Source organism: Eurosta solidaginis, unplaced genomic scaffold (genome assembly GCF_040869045.1).
Source record: "Eurosta solidaginis isolate ZX-2024a unplaced genomic scaffold, ASM4086904v1 ctg00001517.1, whole genome shotgun sequence".
NCBI lineage: Eukaryota > Metazoa > Arthropoda > Insecta > Diptera > Tephritidae > Eurosta > Eurosta solidaginis.
The window spans coordinates 40,252-60,473 of NW_027137159.1; the positions used below are offsets into that span (position 1 = coordinate 40,252).

The 20,222-nt window shown below is 34.8% G+C and overlaps 1 pseudogene; it reads left to right on the top strand.

The window, feature by feature from the left end:
• Positions 1–553: 553 nt before the first annotated feature.
• Positions 554–9,270, top strand: LOC137236253 (uncharacterized; annotated as a pseudogene).
• The last annotated feature ends 10,952 nt before the right edge of the window (positions 9,271–20,222 follow it).

Below are 20,222 nucleotides of genomic sequence, written 5' to 3' on the forward strand. Positions count from 1 at the left end.
CTCCGAAGAGATTTAAGGCCGAGCTTACCTTTCAATTTGAGTAGTGCTCCTTCTTATTTTTCATAAAAATTGGCGGGACTGGGCCAACATGTTTTATGCCGTCTCCGAGCGGCATTTGCAAGGCAGATGCATTTTCACTGAGAAGCTTTTCATGGCAGATATACACCCCGAGAGTTTGACGAATCTCTGCCGAGGGGTGACCCCGGGTAGAAAAACTTTTTTTCTAAATTTTTGATGTTAGATTGCCCGGGAGTTGAACCCAGTACCCAGCACCACGTCGGCTACTACAGGCTGGGTACACTCAAAAACATGAGAGTGCTGATATATCGCTGTGTTAATGTCTTTGTTTTTGTATTCATTAATCGAATGTACCTAATTTAAAATGTTTTCTTGTCACACTTATGCTGCTACAATCACAAAAATTTAGAGGCTGTCTTTTTTCCAATTCAAAACTCATTTTTATTTACACAACAAAATTTTGTATAAATAGCACCCACATATTTCGACTTCCTTCACTTTAAACTAAAAAATAGACGGAAAATCATAAATTAAAATGAACTTACGCAATTCTTTCGTGATATTGCTTGTCGTCCTTAGCAGCCTTTTGATTAATACGAATTCGACATATCGTGTTATAGGAGGCAGAGATTCGAATAGACCGTATTTGGTGGCAATACATAATGACGAGTGTTATCGATGCGTTGGTACTTTGCTCACTTTGAACAAGGTTCTGACATCTGAATTTTGCTTGGAAGGTGTACTCCTGTCTGACATCACTGTTAATGCTGGTACAGCCAATTTGAATATAGCAGGAAAAAATAGCGCTGCGGCTCGTATAATTCGTCCATGTCATTTCAATCATCCGAGAATGGAAGAAATTGATATAGTCGTGATTGTATTAAAAAGAACATTCACCAAAAGCCCATTTATAAAACCAATATCTTTATGCGAAACTGAATTAGACGTGGGCAAAAAATTGGAAGTTAGTGGATGGGGTCCGAAAGATGGATACATAGGGCCAGCTTCGGATATACTCCAATCTACTGAATTTGTAGTAACCCCAATCAACGAATGTAAAGATTTTTATGCGCGTCTTTATGCGGAAGCAGGGAAAAATTTCCCAACAATAGTAATTTGTTTAAGATATCTGGGAGGGACTAGTGATACATGTTGGGGAGATGCTGGTGCACCGGCCATTGCGGAAGGAAAACTTGGTGCGGTGCTAGTAGGTGGGATGAACTTCTATAAGTCGACTTTATATACAAGTGTAAAAAATAAGTATGTTCGAGCTTTTCTAGAATTTGCGAAATACAATTAATTGCAAAGTGTTTTTTTTTAAATCGACTGCTGAGTTCACCTAACTCGGCTGAACGCCCCATTTCAGATCTTTTTTCATAAACATCCTAGCTCACGTCAAAGCATAGAATTTATGCTAAGATAGAGCGTTCTCGGAACGGCAGCGGAGATATGGTGATATTTCAATAAGCAGTCCAAATGGCAATATTTCTCTTTGTGTTATTTACAAATAAATAATAAAAAATATAACTACGTTTAAAATAAAAAAAACTTTGGCTGTATTCATTTGAGATGTGACGCATGCAAATGCCTTAGGTTGTGAGATCAAACTTTAAACATAGCTTTAAAGTTCCCCCCTTTATGAATAGAACATGATACAAAAAGGAACTACCGATATAAAGCCCGGTTTTTCAGAACAAGTTCAACTCAATTTGTCAATTAAACTACGTTTAAACTTATTCTACAGTTTTTCAGTCGACTTTAACTGAAGTTTAAGCTAAGCTTAAGCGGCCGCTCTGCCAGGGTTAAACTCTAGTTAACCTATTAGTTATTTGCGTTCATACGAAATAGCGTCATATACCCAACAAGCATTTGGCCTTGAGTACCCTTAGAGCTCATGTTTATAACTAGGCATACTTCTAAAATCTCAAAAGTTGTTTCGAAACAGTGGCTCAACTCGAGAATCATAGCGCACTCCTCAAAAGAGCAAAATATGCTATTACTTAAGTTGAAAAAATGTAATTAACAACTTGCGGTTCTCTAACTGGACTCAAATGTATGATTCAATGATGTTGATGTAGGATCTTCGGTGTGGCAGGCCGAGCACGCTACCATCACACCACGGCGTCCGCCCATATAATTTATTCCTGATTAATTACGCTTCATTACTGCTATCAACCAAGTGTTTATTTCTAACAATAAACAGCTGTTGGTTTTGGTGGTTGTAGCGGCAGCCTGTGGGTTAATGCGATGGTAAGGATGTTCAAACATTTACGTATGTATCTGGGTGCATATACCAGCATAGCTACGTTTACATGTGTTAGTAACTGGTAGGAAGCAAACACATGGATAGATGTTCGAACATGAATCTGTTAGTATACGTGAAGTTAGTATACGTGAAGTTAGTTCGTGAAAGTTTATATCCGTCGTTTCCCGCCAAAATAGGATTGTATGTATTGGTGTCTTTCGTTCTTGAGTGAAAGTGGTGAGAAAGAAAGGCTTTTGATTTATGGGGTACGACCACCAAACGATTGCAGAGAATGTCTCAAAAGAAAAGTTGACTTAAGTGAGTGCGGAAGCAAGTTTTAATTATGTATATTTTTTTTTGCGGAAAAAAAAGTTCGCGTTTTTTTTCATAAAACCGTGCTAACGGGTAATTTAGCGGAATCCCAAGGAGGAACCGGGATCCCATACCCTGCTTGACAACAGCCCCAGGTGAGTCCAGTGAAACCCCTTTCCCCCAGTCCATGGTGCATGTGGACTAATAGTAAGAATTAAAAAAAAAATGTTAAATGTGAAAATTAATTTAAATAAAATTACATACCTACAATCAATAAAATTTTGTGAAATAAATGAAATTATATACAAAGATAAAATTAAGTAAAAAAATAAAATAAAATAATGAAAGTTAAAAGTAAAATTAAATTAAAATAAATTAGTTAAAATTATAAAATAAAATAAGATATAAAACTAATTAAAATAAAATAACATACATAGATACGTAAAGTGATAAATTTGAGTAAAATCTAATACCTAGATAACCTTAAATATATAGATAAAAAAAATCAAATAAATAAATAAAATGACATAACTAGATGACATTCAATAAATATAGTGAGTCCACATGCACCCTAATGTATCTTTCTCGTTCGCCATGACCCTAGTCCCTAATATTCTTCCCTCTGCACATTTAGATTGCTGCGCAAAAATATGAAGTTGCCGCCATCACGAGCCACAAACGCAAAAATAAGGCGAGGTAGTATTAAAATTAAAGGAACTTGCCACACCAGCCACCAACACAGTCTAAACACACAAAAGCGGGGTAGTATTTCATATAGAGGAAGGGGAAGCATACAGACGGTGCCAGGCTATACGTCAAGGGAGTAAAGGGGCATCTGAGCGCTCCTGTCCTGGTACCGCAATCATTACACTTGAGCATAGCCTGGAGGAACACTAATTGGAGTAGAAAAGCAAGCCCGAGGAGAGAGGCCAAGAAGGGAGCAGAGTTATCCGTGCGCCGCTGCCGGAATCTATATTGTTTTTTTTATATTGTATTTGAATTTTGTTGAACTTAGCTGATATTGTTTTAGTTAGTTTTAATCACGATTTCATTACGTGAGTTTGATTAGTTCAAATTTTAAATTTAGCCTGTTAAGGTAATTTAACTGGAGTCTAAATCTATTCAATTTCCTTGTGAGTTTTTTTACTTTTATGAATTTATTTTGTTCTGGAAACCTGTGTAATTGTTAATATTTCTCCTGTTGTGTTCCGTTTCCTTACTCCTGCCCACCGTTTTTGCTATCTTTTCAACAGTCCACCTGTAACTTATTTACCTATTATTCCTTACCTTACTTTCTTGCCTATCGTCCCACATTCAACCTTTGCTTGGTCTTTTTGTTCGCTTCAATACCTAATTTCTTATATTTTGCTTTCTGGCTCATGACTTTTTTACTTTTTTCACCTTTTTCCCGTTTTTATACATTTCATGAAAATGAAATGGTATATTAATTTCGTCACGAAACCCAAAATTGTAAGTCCTTAAAGGAAAATAGATAGATGCACCATTAAGTATACCGAAATAAGCAGGTTGAAGAGCTGAGTTGATTTAGCCATGTCCGTCTGGCCATCTGTCCGTCTGTCTGTTTGTATGCAAACTAGTCCCTCAATTTTTGAGATATCTTGATAAAATTTGGTGAGCGGGTGTATTTGGGTGTCCGATTAGACATTTGTCGGAACCGGCCGGATCGGAACACTATAGCATATATCCTCCATACAACAGATTTTTCAGAAAAAGAGGATTTTTGTAATATCTTACTCAATTTAACAGATTGAAGCTTCAAACTTCACCATATACTTTCGTATATTGCACATATTGTTGCCTGAAAAAATTGATGAGATCGGTAGTATATATAGTATATATCCCCCACAACCGATTGTTCAGATAAGAAACTTTTCGTAATTACTGCCCTATTTTAAGAGCTAGAGGATTCAAATTTCAACGAATGCTTACGTATATAGCATATATTGTTGTCTGAAAAAATCATACAGATCAGTGGTATACATAGTAAATATATGGTGGTATATATATAATATATATATATAGTATATATATATATATATATTTTCGCAATTTTAGCCCCATTTTAACAGCTAGAAGCTTCAAATTTCACCGAATGCTTACGTATATGGCATATATTTTGTGTCTGAAAAAATCATAGAGATCGGTTGTATATATAGTCTATATCTTATACAACCGATTGTTCAGATAAGAAACTTTTCGTAATTACTGCCCTATTTTAAGAGCTAGAGGATTCAAATTTCAACGAATGCTTACGTATATAGCATATATTGTTGTCTGAAAAAATCATACAGATCAGTGGTATATATAGTATATATATGGTGGTATATATAGAATATATATATATAGTATATATATATATATTTTATCGCAATTTTAGCCCATTTTAACAGCTAGAAGCTTCAAATTTCACCGAATGCTTACGTATATGGCATATATTTTGTGTCTGAAAAAATCATAGAGATCGGTTGTGTATATAGTATATATCTCATACAACCGATTGTTCAGATAAGAAACTTTTCGCAATTTCTACCCCATTTTTACAGCTAGAAGCTTCCAATTTCACCGATTACTTACGTAAGTATATAGTATACATTGTTGTCTGAAAAAATCATAGAGATCGGTGGTATATATATTATATACTTTATATAAACTGTCATTTTTGCCCCTTTTTTACGGATAGAAGCTTAAAATTTCACCGATTGCTTACGTAAGTATATAGTATACATTGTTGTTTCAAAAAATCATAGAGATCGGTGATATATATAATATATATATGATGGTATATATAGTATATATATAATTTTTTTTTGCGATTTCGGCCCCATTTTAACAGCTAGAAGCTTCAAATTTCACCAAATGCTTACGTATATAGCATATATTGATGTCTGAAAAAATCATTGAGATCGGTGGTATACATAGTATATATCTCATACAACCGATTGTTCAGATAAGAAACTTTGCGCAATTTCTGCCCCGTTTTAACAGCTAGAAGCTTCAAATTTCACCAAATGCTTACGTATATAGCATATATTGTTGTCGGCAAAAATCATAGAGATCGGTGGTATATATATTATATACTTCATATAAACTGTAATTTTTGCCCCTTTTTAACGGATAGAAGCTTCAAAATTCATCAAATTTCATCAAATAGTTACGTTTACGTCATATATTTTTGAAATACGTGATTCGTTTTCATAGTTTTTACATGCAGACCACAAAAAACGTGAAGCTTTTTATCCTCACACAAAGTACCTACCTATTTTTATACCTTTTATGAAAATGAAATGGTATATTAATTTCGTCACGAAACCCAAAATTGTAAGTCCTTAAAGGAAAATAGATAGACCCACCATTAAGTATACCGAAATAATCAGGTTGAAGAGCTGAGTTGATTTAGCCATGTCGGTCTGTCCGTCTGTCTGTTTGTATGCAAACTCGTCCCTCAATTTTTGAGATATCTTGATAAAATTTGGTGAGCAGGTGTATTTGGGTGTCCGATTAGACATTTGTCGGAACCGGCCGGATCAGACCACTATAGCATACAACCGATTTTTCAGAAAAAGAGGATTTTTGTAATATCTTACTCAATTTAACAGATTGAAGCTTCAAACTTCACCACATACTTTCGTATATTGCACATATTGTTGCCTGAAAAAATTGATGAGATCGGTCGTATATATAGTATATATCCCCCACAACCGATTGTTCAGATAAGAAACTTTTCGTAATTACTGCCCTATTTTAAGAGCTAGAGGATTCACATTTCAACGAATGCTTACGTATATAGCATATATTGTTGTCTGAAAAAATCATACAGATCGGTGGTATATATAGTATATATATGGCTGCTACTGCTGGTGTTGGCACCTTAAGCCCCTGGTGGCAAGTTGAACGCAGTGCACCAAAGCATTGCCGACGTAAAAAGGTTCAGGATTTAGTATTTGAGCAAACGTTAGAAGCATTTACCGATTCGTCGTGAGTTCTTAACTATGTTATGTTATGCTATGTTACTTTATGTTACTTAATTTATTTCTTACTAAACCCTTTTATTACATTTTTTGATGTTTTGCACAGTTTCATACAAGCTTTTCCTGTTTCAACAACAAGGATTTATGTATACAATTTCTATTTCTATTGTTAGCTAAGAAATAATACATTCAACTTATCTTTCATAATTTTATATAGAAGGGGCTTTCCGTGCCAAGGCATTCCAGCGATTAATTGCATCAAAGATTTCGGCGAAGTTCGGACATTCGAAAAACGTTTTTATTTATTTATCTATATGAAACGGTTGTGCATTGGACTCGGTCTCCATGCCAATTAAAAAAGTTGCAAAAGATCACCTCTAAATTTGAAGAAACCACTTTATCCTTGAAAATTGAGTCAAAGTATTTTTTTTTTGTTTGTTTTTTTAGAAATGGTTATTTGACATGCGATTTCTAGAAAGAGACGTCATTATGTCTTGGGAACTCGTTAATTCCTTCTAATGTCTTCGGTAGAATGTTTCGACGTTTCCACTTATTGTCATGTTTATAGTTTGATAAGCCTAGAAGACAATAAAAAAGTGGATGCATTACCAACATCACTGACAGCAAATCATTAAATCTTCATCCGTAACTCTTCCTGAAACCTTTTCCCTCGTATACTCCCACCTTGCATAATTCACAGTTTCGATTTTATATCTATCAACAGTGACATGCCTGCCAAAACGCAAATGCGCTGACACTTTGCTTGACGACAGCAGATACTTCGTTTTGTCCTCCTCCTCGTTCGCCATCAAACTATATTTTCCAGTTCAAAGTAGAACTTTAGGCCGATTATGTTAATGTCATCATCATATTGCTAAGTTGTTGTTTAATTTTCTCTAGCATCGGCTCCGACAGGTCCTTGCCATGTCTGTCTGACCTTGTAGAAGGTCCAATAAGCGTATTAACGGTGAGTTTGAGTCCTTCGAACAATACGGAGCGAAGATCCCGGGTTCACGCCCGGACAAAAGCAACATCAAAATTTTAGAAACAAGGTTTTTAAATTAGAAGAAAATTTTTCTAAAGCGGTCGCCCCTCGGCAGTGTTTTCGCAAGCACTCCGATGTACTTCTGTCATGAAAGCTCTTAGTGAAAACTCATCTGCCTTGCAGATGCCGTTCGGAGTTGGCATAAATTAAGTAGGTCCCGTCCCGCCAAATTGTAAGCAAAATTAAAAAAAAGGTGCACGACTTTAATTGTAAGAAAAGCTCTTCCAAAAATCTCTTAGGAGGTTGTCGCGCTTATATGCTTCTTTCTCTCCATAAATGCTTGGTTGCAGATGAATGAGTTATTAACGAATTTCGTCTTTAAGCGGATAGTGCGGTGACCTTCGCCCACATAAATATTTAAAGAACTGATATTTGTATCTTAGCTGCCATTTCGAAAGCACCCTATCTCAGTCAGCAATTGTCAGGTGAGATAGTGTGTTCACAATGAAAAACTGAAAGAGGCGGTGTTCTTCAATAAAATTCTGCGATAGGGTGCTGCGTCGATATCTAAAGCCTTTTTCGGGAAATAAGCTGCGCACATTACAATATTAAAAAACTCGTATTTATGGCTCAAGAGGAAGCGGGAGCAGGGAATATGAAATATAAGGAATTGAATAAGGAGAGCGAGATAATAAGGGAAAGGGGGAGCGAGAGAAAGGATTATAAGTATAAAGCCAGTGATAAGGAGGATTATTCGAAGTGGGAGAAATGGAAAAGTAGGGGAGAAAAAATATAGTAAGCTATAAAAACTTCTCCCAGATGTTTAAAAAAACCCGAAATGTTGAATTATTCAGTGGGCACAACCGGTCGGATTTATTCGTGTCTCAGGGTGTATCAATAATATTGACTTAACTCTAGTTTTCAAGCCTATAGTAGACTAAGAAGCCACATTTATCAACTGCTTTTGGCGTTGCTGTGCATACGTCTCGAAACTTTCGCAAACCTTATTTGAGTTAATTTCTTACTTATTCATTCATTCTCTCACAATTTCGTAAAGGCGAAAAAGATTCGGGATTCCTTCGGATTGGTTATTTGAATGTCCGAGTGAAGAATACAACGGAAGCGTTCAGCAACTTCTTGGTAGTGGGCAATGGGTATACACTCTCTCACGCGGCAATGGCAAATCGTCATCACCAGCGATCTCACCGACACCATCTACAAGGTCGTCGTCATCTTCCACAAAGTGGTAGGACTATGCGGAATCCCATGATGATGAAGACGAAACCATCAGGGTTTGGAACGTCACACCATCACAAAGGTAGCAACAGTAGTAATAGTAAACTATTGGGTCGCGTGCCAGTATTGCTGTTAATATGAATAATTTAACGCATCAATTGGAAAAATTGCACAAATCCTGGGGCTCGACAGATAACATAATGCCACCACCACAAATTATCGATACCCTTATAAAGAGACGACAAAAATCTGCAACGACACCAACAACACGTTCCTCGGTAACATCGTCCATCTCCACAGATTCATCACGTGGTTCTATTTCTTCAACAAATTCTAGTACGAATTTTATTGCGATCTATAGTAGTACCCCAACAACACCAAATCAACAACGTGCACCTAGCGGGCGTGTACAGTCGGATATGATAATGAGTGGTCGTACATCGATGAGCAGTGGTAATTTACAATCTTCGCAATCGCAATGTTGAAGTATACATGCAAAGGTTCATACATCTTGATATGTAAATAATGTACTAAGTGGCTCAATTAACTATAATGATGTTCCGTGTATATGTGTATGAACTAATTATATATACTACTAGAAGACCCGGTGTGGCGGTTGGTTTTTCATCGCCAACCATTTCTTTTTACACTTTCTCATACTCACGCTTGCTCGTGGGTGTGCAGCCCAATGCGCACACAAACAAACACCCGCACTCACAAATTATTCTTTTATTGCATTGTGTTTTTTTCAATAGAATTTATTTAGTTTTTGTTTGTAATGTACATGTTCTTTTATTTAAACCTTTAACTTCCCTTTTTTTTTATTTGCACACTCAGGTTTAGTTTCACTAACTGTAATTTTTTGATTTTCAATTTAGTCCTTTACTTTTTGTACTTAAGGGTCGGCCGGTTCACTTCAACTCTCAACTCTAACTAACTAAACTAAAACTGCCGCTAACGCAACTATGTAGCTAGGCAGCTTTTCTTTACGTTGCTTAGCAACGAAATTAATGATGGCGTCGAAAATAAATCATGGCGTCGATCAACGGCAGTTTCAACCAATCAGAAACTCTCCAAATTGCTCGACTCTAACAATTTTAGTGATGCCGAGTGCATCTGATGTATGGTTGCATCTTGGACATTTCCAAAGAGGGTTGCCATCTACAATTTATTTTAATGTATTTTAATTTGGCACTACATCTTCCCCCTTTAGAAAAGAAGAATTTGGTGAGATTAGTAATTAATCTTGCCACATTCTTCTTTAGGCTCTAATATGTTGTTGTAATGTTATGAACGAAGGAGTTTGCTAGCATTAGGGTGCTCTAACCCGGGACTCATTCGTTCATCGCAGTGCAACTTCTAAAAAGATGATTAAAAATGAAAGTAATATTTTGAATAAAGTGAAATATATAAAAGTTGGTTCAAAATATTGAATTTAATGTTTGAAGTAAACCGGTTTTTTTTTTCTTATTGTAAAATCTACCTGCTTAAATGTATATTTGTTTGTTACATTTTTTTTTTTTTAGCCTTCATTGGCGGTTTTAAAATATATTTATATGATTAATAATAGATTATTAGATTAATTAATTTTTTGTACTCGATTTTTGTGTACAATTTTTTCGTTTTCTTTACTTATTTCACAAATAGTTACATTTGGCCCATCAATATTCTTTACTATGTAGGGACCTTGATATATATTTTTATGTTTATTCCTAGGTTCTGTTTGTACTAAAACTCTATCATTAATTTTAATATCTAAAGACTTAGCCGTTTTACCGTATAAATCTTTATTTCTAATCTTATGCTTATTAATCAAATTTTTTGCCATTTTATGCGATTTTTGCATTCTAAACTTAAGCTCTTTTGCGTAATTTTCTACGTTATAGATCGGATCAATTTGCTCTTTTTGCAATTCATGTGGCATTGTAGTTTTTCTGCCAAATATTAATTCAAACGGAGTAAATTTATTATCAAAAACCGAACTACTTGTAGTATTGTGTAAAAATGTAAAGTATTTTAAATATGTATCCCAATCTGAATACGTTTCATTCAGATACGCACGTAAGTATTCGTTAAAGACTCTATGATTTCTTTCAACAGTACCAACAGTTTCGTGGTGGTAAGCTGTTGAGAAATCATGATCAATCTTTAAAAGTTTCGTCAATTCAGAGAATAATTCGTTTTTATATTCCGTTCCTAAATCGGATCTAATAGCTTTCATTGTACCATATGTTAATATAAAGGTTTCAAAAATAGCGCAAGCAATAGTTTTTGCTGATTTATCTGGTACAGCTACTGTTACCAGGTATTTAGAAAAGTCACAAATCATAGTAACAGCGAACTTGTTACCATATTTGGATTCCGGAAGTGGACCTATTGTATCGACAATTACTATGTCAAAGGGTTTGCAGGGTGTTGGAGTCAACACGAGATTTTCCTTTGTTTTTGGTTTTACTTTATTTAAAAGGCATTTTTTGCAATTTTTGACAAATTTCGCAATGTCTCTTGTCATATTTTTCCAATAGTATTTTGTTCTTAATTTGGAATATAATCGTTTTGTACCGCAATGACCGCCTAACAGAGGGTCCTCATGATAAATTGTCATAAGTTTTTGTTTTTGCGCTGTTTCTGTTACAGTTTCTACAGGGTCTGTTAGTATTATTTGCAATGATTTTAAAATTTTATTACCGCTGATTTTAAAATTTGTAATTGAAAATTCTTTGAAAAATATATCATTTTTTGGCCATTCTAACTGCTTAATATTGTGACTGCCGGCTGCTTTTTCAAGCCTCGAAAATAACTCATCTAAATTTGTTTTTCCGTTAGCATTCACAAAATTAAGTAAATTTAATTTTTTATGTTTTAAATGCGCATAAATTTGTATATTAGAGATCTCATTATTTTTATTAAATTGTATAGTCGATTTTATTCGCGGTATCTTTTTTGAAAAATTGTATGAAAATTTGTCATAAACTTGTACTTTAGGCGTTTCGCAAAAAGTATCAGTAAAATTATCGTCTTTATTTTGTAATTCCTTTTGTTTGGTTTGTGATCGCGTTTGGACTGCTAAAACATGCTTTGTAGATTCTTTTATTTCGTCTATACTAATGCGTGAAAGAGCATCAGCCACAACGTTAGATTTTCCTTTTATATATTCAATCGTAAATTTATATTCTGATAGTTCTAATCGAATTCTAGAAAGTTTAGACGAAGGGTCTTTCATGTTAAAAAGATAAACTAGTGGTCTATGGTCGGATTTTACTGTGAAATTTGTATCATAAACATATGGACGAAAATGCTTTATAGCGTAATGTATTGCTAGGAGTTCTAATTCGATAATTGCTTTTTTCTGTTCTGCTTTATTTAAAGATTTTGACGCGAAACAAATTGGTAAATCGTTATCACCATGCTTTTGGCTTAATATAGCGCCACACCCACTCTTAGAAGCATCTACTGTAATTATAAATTCTTTTGTGAAGTCAGGGTATTGTAGTAGTTGAGGAGACATTAGTGCTTGTTTTAGTTTTTCGAAAGCGTTTTCGCACGTTTCGTCCCAAACAAATTCAACTTTTTTCCTATTTAAACGATTTAAAGGCGCTGCCAGTGACGCAAAATTCGGTATAAATCGCCTGTAATAATTTGCAAATGCGACAAATCGCCTAACCGCATCTTTGTCTTTTGGCTTAGTATACCTTTTAATAGCGTCTATTTTTGAATCGTCTGGCAGCAAACCTTTTGACGTACATTTATGGCCTAGAAAAGTTACTTCAGAACGAAGGAAATTGCATTTGATTGGGTTCAGCTTTAAATTAAACTTTCTACAGGTTTCGAAAACTTTTTCCAAATTTTTAAGGTGGTGTGTCTCACTACAACCAATGACGATAACGTCGTCAATATACATAAAAGCCTGATTTGGTGAAATTCCTGAAAATGCTATTGACATCATACGAGAAAATGAGTTTGGTGCAATATTTAACCCGAAAGGTAAAACTTTCCAACGAAAAGCTCCTCGATCTGTACTGAAAGAAGTTACTTCTCTGGATTTAGGGTGAAGGGGTATTTGGTGAAAACCAGAAAAAAGATCTAAAGTTGAAAAGTATTTGGCTCTGCCAAGATTATCGAGTATGTCATCAACGCGTGCTAGTGGAAATTTGTCGGCTATGAGTTTTTTATTGACTGCTCTGAAATCTACGCACATACCATACGACTTTTTGCCTGTTGGATCTTTTTTCGGTACCAGAATTAAAGGACTGTTATAATTTGAAAAACTAGGTTCGATTAAATCATTCTGTAATAGGTTTTCGACTTGTTTATTGATTTCTTCGCGTTGTGTGTATGGCAAACGGTAATTTTTAATATAGACAGGAGTTTTGTCAGTTAGTCTAAGTTTTTGTTCGTAGAAATTATTAAGCGTCATTAAGTCGGTTTTTAATGCAAAAATATCAGAATATTTCAAACATAAATCAAGTAATTTCTTTTTAGCGTAAGAAGGCATTTGTGTTGCCAAAATTGATTTAAGCTCTTCTTACGTTTTGAATCGATAGGTGTATCATTTATTCGATAGACATTGAAGTTTTTAATGTCTTCAGTTTGAATATTGAAATCTTTTACATACTTGACCTCGTCGGTGGTGTTGATAACTTTTATTATTGGGTTTTTTGTATCAACGATATATTTTGCTGTGAAAACACCGTTACTAAGTTCCTGAGAATCAACAAAAACTGGACTTGTCGAATTTTTCAAACTAAAAACACGAAAAACTTCGCATCTTGGTGGAATTACAAGAGTGTTTGTTGAAGTGCTATGCAAAATTGAAACATTTACCTTTTCTGTCCCTTGTCCGAATGTAATTGTGTCATTAGCATAATTGATTATGCATTTGTTCGTTTTTAGAAAATCTTTCCCTATTATACCGTCCGAAGGAATATTAAAGTTGTCATTGACAACATGAAGAGTCAGAGGAAAAAATTTATTTGATGCGATTATACTTGTATTAACTGTTCCTATTGTCGTTACCGTGTCTGTTGTTACGCCTGTTATATTTATTACGTTACTATCGTCTACTTCTACATCGTTTGCCAAACTGGAAATTTTTATTAATGAAATGTCTGCCTGTGAATCTACTAGAAAAGAACATATTTTATGTGAATCGCTACAAGCGACTTCGACGAAATCGGAAAAATTTAAATTTAGACAATATATTGACTGAGAAGTATTTAGTCGAATTGCTCCTGCTCCCTCAGTGTTCGCGCCTGAGGGGCTTCGGCATTTAAAGAACGAACATTGGCTGAATTTCTAGAATTTGAACCCTGATTATTGGAATTTCTGTTATTTCCAGACCGATTATTATTGTTATTGTTGGAATTGCTATTTCCTCTATTATAATTGCGATTATAGCCTCTGTTATAATTGTGATTATTGCCTCTGTTATAATTGTTATTTCGGAAATTTGTATTAGTGTGTTGCCTATTTGCATTACCGTTAAATCGAAAATTACTATTGTTATTATATCTGAAATTACTGTTACTTCTAGAATTTCCACGGAAATTACTATATCTTATCGGATGTGACCGAAACGCTAACACTTGCCGTTCTTTAACTTCCTGTTCTCGCTCTATAATCACTTTCGCTACTACGTCCTTTGAATCTTTGTAGGTTGTTGACGCAAGGATTGATTTCACCATATCTGACCTACTATTTAATCTACAAACGCTAATGGTTTGTTCAACTGCCATCTCATGGGCTTTTGCCTTCGTCATACCTTCAATGATTAGACATCGCTCTAACGAGTCAGAAAGCTCTTCTACCTGCTTTGAAAATTCTGAAAAGTTGTTATTGGTTACTCTTAAGGCTGCAATTTTTCCCGCGACAACTTTCGAGTTGTCTGGCCTAATTTCACTACATAGCGCTTCTTTGATTTGGTTGACAGATTCTATATGCGTTGGTAGGGCTTCGCGAGCTTTGCCTTCGAGCTTGGATTTTAAAAATGCAATTAAAGTAGGAGTTAAGTTTTCGTTAGAGAATACTTCTATTAATTCAACTTTATTTATAAACGAGCCAAGTGCTAACGGGTCTCCACTGTAGTTGTCTCGCATAATCGAGGCACAAGTACTAATAAACGATTTTTTCTCCTCGATTGTGGCCATAGTTGTAACGTTAAGAATCGGAGTTAGAATAGAGAAACTAGAATTTGGAGTTACAGGCTGATCAGCAAATCCTAAAAAGTCTGCACTCAGGGATAATTTATAATTATGTTCACTTGTTAAGGTATTAGTTGACGATGAACTCGAAGATGAATCAGAATCTGAGTTATTGGAATCTATATCTTGCTCTAAGTTTGTGGAATCTAAATTTTGCTCTGAATTTTCGGGACTTGAATCTGGATTGGAATTTTTAGAAATAACCTTTCCGCTTCTTAGGTCCATACGTGTTGAAACGAATGGACGAAATATTAAAAAATTTTGTTGCAAGATATGTGGTATTTGTTTATGAAGATTGAATAGAAATTTAAAGGAAATTAAATTGGAACGAGTTGAGTTGGCTCAAAAGAAAATTACGAAAGTATTCTTAAAGGAAATTTATGAAAATATTTTAAAAGAAGTTTGTGAAAGTATGTATTGTTGAAAGCTTTTAGATTATTTATTTTATTATTTTAGATTTTTTTAAATATAATATATAATGCAAAATAGTTTTGTAATTTTGAAAAGTATTGAAAAAATGTAATTTAAGTGAATTTGTTGAAAGTAGAAATATTTTATTTCGTCATACCAACTGTACCGCTGCTCTCTGCTTACTGCTCTGCTGCTGATGGCGTTGCTTGTGCTGATTACTCCCCGCTATATTGGGTCTCTTGTGGTTCCGTTATGAGCGTGGCTTGGCTAATGCCGTTTTTCCACTAAAAATGTATACCGTATTATGGTTCCGTTATGGGGCTGGCGTGGCCGCTGCCGTTTTTCGCCAAAAATTAAAAATGGTCGATTTTACTAATTTTAATGTCTGTAATTTTTGTATTAAAATTTTTCCATATGTATTTTGTTTTTTTTCCAAATGCTTCGACTGGTGACTATTCCATTCCACCATGCTTTAGTGATTTTATAGGTGTTTATGTATTTTTTTTGTAGATATTTTCCCAAATTTTTTAAAATTTTTTGTAGTGGTTTTTAATCTTTTGTAATTTTTGATTTTAAACTTTTTGTGTTATTTTAAACTTGTATTTCATGTAGATTTTGTAAATTTTTCCCAAATTTTTATATATATATTTTTGTAATAGTTTTTAATGTTTTATATTTTTTTGTAAGGATTTTTAAATGTTTTGTATTTTTTTTGTAACTAGCTTTTAAATTTTTGTATTTTTTTGTAGATTTTTGATTTTTTTATATTTTTTTTAGGGTTTTTCTATATTTTGTATTTTTTTTGTAATTTTTCAAATTTTTATATTTTTTTTGTAATAGTTTTTAGTATTTTATACTTTTTTTGTAAATTTTTTGGTTTTAAACTTTTTTTTGGTAAATTTTTGATTTTATAACTTTGTGTGTATGTATGTGTATTTTTTGTAAATTTTTCATTTTTTCATTATTTTTTTTTTTAATTTTGTGCTGAGATTCTTTTTTTTCTTTCTTTAATTTAAGCACCCACGCCTGTTGGGAGGCTTGCCTCCTTTCGGCCTACCACCATTTTTACAGGGCTTCGGCCCACGGTCACGGTCGCCATGTGGCGGTTGGTTTTTCATCGCCAACCATTTCTTTTTACACTTTTTCATACTCACGCTTGCTCGTGGGTGTGCAGCCCACCCGCACTCACCAATTATTCTTTTATTGCATTGTGTTTTTTTCAATAGAATTTATTTAGTTTTTGTTTGTAATGTACATGTTCTTTTATTTAAACCTTTAACTTCCCTTTTTTTTTATTTGCACACTCAGGTTTAGTTTCACTAACTGTAATTTTTTGATTTTCAATTTAGTCCTTTACTTTTTGTACTTAAGGGTCGGCCGGTTCACTTCAACTCTCAACTCTAACTAAACTAAAACTGCCGCTAACGCAACTATGTAGCTAGGCAGCTTTTCTTTACGTTGCTTAGCAACGATATTAATGATGGCGTCGAAAATAAATCATGGCGTCGATCAACGGCAGTTTCAACCAATCAGAAACTCTCCAAATTGCTCGACTCTAACAATTTTAGTGATGCCGAGTGCATCTGATGTATGGTTGCATCTTGGACATTTCCAAAGAGGGTTGCCATCTACAATTTATTTTAATGTATTTTAATTTGGCACTACACCGGCAGACGTTGTCCTGCCCTAAATTTGGCATATCTGCATACATTTTAATAAGCTTTTTCCGTCTGGCTCTTCCTCACTTTTTCCTAATACTTTTATTCACTCCTCCCTCCGTCTTTTTCGCTTCACCTATCTCCATCTTCGTCTCATTCTGTCTCTTTCTCAATCTCCTTCTCTCTTTTCTATTCTCTCAATTTCTTCTCATTCTTATCCTCTACACAACTAAAGACTCTCCCGAATTAAAAAAATGTCATAGTACCTCAAAATCGCGGCCCCCTCAGGGCTCTAGGACTCCCTTTGGGTCGACGGGGGTAAAGTTACAAGGTCGGTTCTGCCGATGGTACCCCCCACCCCCTGCCCCCGGCCTATTGGGCAGCCCTAACACATATTCCAGGGACTCCCTTTGGTCGACGGGGGGTAAAGTTACAAGGTCGGTCCTGCCGATGGTACTTAACCTACCGGCCTATTGGGCAACCCTAATATTTTGTCATCATCTCATCTGAGTAAGACGGGGCTCACCCCATCCACCACCATCTCTCTCTCTCTCTCCTGGATTCAAGGTTGTGGATATTTTAGCCTGAGAGCCGCGTGTATGTGTGTGTTCGAAATCAAAGCACTAATTTACTGTGTATTTATTTAGGTGGGGGAAGTGGGACCTCCATCCGACTCTGGATTGACTTGAGCATACTTCAGCCTTTGACCAAACCCACCTCGTAACGGTTTATAACTCAACTAAGTTGGATTGTAATTAAAACAACTCAACTCCGTTTGGTATTACACGTTATTTCAGTTGAAGTTGAATTGATGTTGCCAACCTTAAAAGTGATGATTTGACAGATAAATTAACAGCTGATCAATTTGTGGCGGAAATTTTAGCATTTTCAAAAGTGTTTTTTTTTACTAATACCAAAATGATATTAGCTTAGATTTACATATTTTATAACGACGAAAATGTTGGTGACAAAATTGCTATGTCACGAATACCGAAAAAATTCGCTTGATCATTCCAATCCCTTGGAACTACTAAGCACCAAGTAAGAAAACGCGACAAATGATGAGCTCCTAATAAAGTTATTTTGCAGATTTGTAAGTTATTTTCGGTTAAGTAATGAAGCATTTTGATCCTTAAAATTATGCACTACACTCCGACTCTCTTGAAAGATAAAAAATTTTCAATGGTCATAGGTCCAAGACGCATCTTTTAACACCCCTTCCGATAATTTTGGACGAATTTTAGCAGTTGTGAGCTAAAGTAAAGAATTACCAAATTTTAGCTCGTTCAAAAAATATTTACGAAAAACCGAAAAATAACCCCGGAGGTGGGATCCATAGTATTTTTACGCAGAACACCTTTCTGCATTGGCGGCCTTTGGCCGCGCTTATAAAAAATTACCCTGGGTAGCTTCAACACCGGTTTGGAGACCAAAACTATATCCGCTCAAAACACTTATGTTCACAATTTTTTTGTGGGTACGACAACATTACAACAACCACATGAAAATCGCCAACTTCTAATATCTCCGGACACAAATAAAATTTTTCTGGTAAAAGTCTAGTTGAGGGGTCGAATGCTAGTACGCGTAAAAAATATCGGGAGAAGTGTCAGAAGATGCGTATTGACCTCGAAAACAATACTCCGAAGGCGGAAAAGAATAATTGTATCTCTGTCCGGAGATATTTGCAGTTGAAGTTGGCGATTTTCATGTGGTTGTTGTTGTACCCACAAAAAAAAATATAATAATAATAATTACACAATACAGGGAGTTGATTAAACAAGTAAGGAAGTCTAAGTTCGGGTGAAACCGAACATTACATACACAGCTTTACACTTGAAATGCTATTGTTGTTTGTTTTGTGTACTTAATAGTGTTACAAGGCTGCGTATTAATACATATACATATGGTTCTATTCTGAACTAATTTTCGTTTAAATGAAGCAAAGAGGATACAAAGGCTAACACCGATGACCTTGAGCGGGTAATAATGCAGTTTTCCTTCAGATATGGGGATTTTCCTACTGTTTATTTTAAAATAAAGATATAACAGAACAATAAACATAAACACACAAGTGCCGTTGTACTAAAAAGCGTTATTACAAAAAAAGGGATGGTAGGGGCGGTGCGAAGGTTCCGATCGTGGAGGGGTGAATCTTACTGGTATGGCGACTGATCTCGAAAAATTGCCGACTCTTTGTATAGTAATAATAATGGATTAAAAATGAGTTCAGGTGAGTGTGTATCCGAGGGTACTTAAGAATTTTAGCGTATTTGGAAAACTAAAAGGCCTCTTACACGATATTTATTTGTTATATGTATATGTCACTTTTTACGTATGAAAACCAACATACCGTGTAAACGCAAAATAAATTTTCTTTTGTACAAGTCAGGAAACTTCACATACGAAATAGAAACGTTTCTATTTTTATCTGACACATAACTAGAATATGCTGTTCTTTAATTTGTGGACTTAAATTTTTTTTGGATTTATTTATTTATTGGGAGAAAGAAAGCAGCCAAACTGAACTGCTAAAATCGTTGGAAGTCATAAGACATTACGTGAGTGTAGAAAAAGTGGCAGTATAAAATGTTTGAAGAAGATAAAACAAAGTAATTTCAATGGGCGCTTATGTTCAGCGAAGAAATCTGATTGTTCTTTATTCAGAAATACTTTCTCTTTTATAGTAAAATGACTTACAATACTATTACAATATTTGCATACAATACTTACACACTAAGAATAACTACATTCTATTTCTATATACCAAGTCAGCAAAATATTCATATTACTTAACTATGTAATAATATTTGGGCAGTCGCATTGACAAACCGACGCTGTCGATCAATCATGCTGATCGATACGTGAGCTGGTCAGTGTGACGCATACGGGTTAAACAACTGTAAGCGGATACGGCTTCCCGCTGGGTTCAATATAACTTATCTATGCCGCTATGACTATGACGCTATGAGTTATTTGCGTGTGGTCGAAAGTGAAATTCATTTGGTTGTGCATTACAAACTAGACTCATTCTGGCATTTACATAAATACAAATACCTTGTCTTGTGGTAATGCCACAGCAGGTAAGATGTACAAACCATATCGTGTACAAAAACCTTAAATAAACATGAAACAATTTCTGACAAAATCGCAATATGTTACCGAATG